Source organism: Priapulus caudatus, unplaced genomic scaffold (genome assembly GCF_000485595.1).
Source record: "Priapulus caudatus unplaced genomic scaffold, Priapulus_caudatus-5.0.1 Scaffold9279, whole genome shotgun sequence".
In the NCBI taxonomy this organism is placed as follows: domain Eukaryota; kingdom Metazoa; phylum Priapulida; class Priapulimorpha; order Priapulimorphida; family Priapulidae; genus Priapulus; species Priapulus caudatus.
This window is the reverse complement of record NW_014586340.1, coordinates 436-1655: the sequence shown is the minus strand read 5'-3', so window position 1 is coordinate 1655 and position 1220 is coordinate 436. Positions and strand designations below refer to the sequence as shown.

Genomic DNA, 1220 nt, shown 5'->3' with positions numbered 1-1220 from the left:
CCCCATCCCCACCTTCCCCGTACCTGCACAATCTACTACACCCCACCCCCACCCTTCCCCCGTACCTGCACAATATACTACACCCCACCCCCACCCTTCCCCGTATCTGCACAATCTATTACACGCCCCATCCCCACCCATCTCGTTACCTGCACATTATATTACACACCCCATCCCCACCCTTCCCCGTACCTGCACAATCTACTACACCCCACCCAAACTCCACGACAGATGGCGCTCTCGCTCTGGCTCAATTCTGGTATATCCTGATTGTGGGAAGGGGGCGCTGCATGCAGTTTGCACCCCATCCCCACCCTTCTTCGTACCTGCACAATCTATTACACTCCCCCTTCCCACCCATCCCGTTAACTGCACATTATATTACACACTCCTCACACCCCACTCTTCCCCTTACCTGCACATTATATTACACACCCCATCCCCACCCTTCCCCGTACCTGCACAATCTATTACACTCCCCCACCCCACTCTTCCCCTTACCTGCACATTATATTACACACCCCATCCCCACCCTTCCCCGTACCTGCACAATCTATTACACGCCCCATCCCCACCCATCCCCTTACCTGCACATTATATTACACACCCCATCCCCACTCTTCCCCGTTCCTGCACAATATACTACACCCCAGCCCCACCCTTCCCCCGTACCTGCACAATATACTACACCCCAGCCCCACCCTTCCCCCGTTCCTGCACAATATACTACACCCCACCCCCACCCTTCCCCCGTACCTGGATGAGGTTCCGACCGCAGTGACGAGCGCCTGCAGAACGCCGACGAAATACGTAAACGGGTTCTTTCGCGTCACGCCGAAGTAGATGAGAGGCAGCACGACGATGCCGTGTATGGCGAGCCCCGTCAGCACGGTGGCCATGTACATGCCGATCATGCTGAACATCTCCTCGAAGTCCTCCGTCTCCAGCAGCTTTGCGGCGATCAGCGACATGATGCCAATCGGCGAGACCCTGAAATGTGAGGCGTCGCCGTTATTACGGTGGGTGGGTGGATGGATGGAGGGTGGTGGTGGATATGGTGGTGGCGGTGGTGGGGGTGGTGGTGGTGGTGTTGGTGGTGGTGGTGGCAGCGGCGGCGGCGGCGGCGGCAGCGGTGGTGGCGATGGTGGCGGTGGTGGTGTTGGTGGAGGTGGTGGTGGTGGTGGTGGCGGCGGCGGCGGAGGCGATGGTGGTGGTGGTGG

The 1220-nt window shown here is 58.9% G+C and overlaps 1 protein-coding gene across 1 annotated transcript in view; it reads right to left on the bottom strand.

Annotated features, from left to right (window-relative positions):
* The window catches only part of LOC106820270 (excitatory amino acid transporter 3-like), a gene marked incomplete at its 5' end in the record, with an annotated part of 2381 nt that overhangs the window by 848 nt on the left and 313 nt on the right, over window positions 1–1220 (bottom strand). The gene's annotated exons all lie outside the window — the stretch shown is intronic.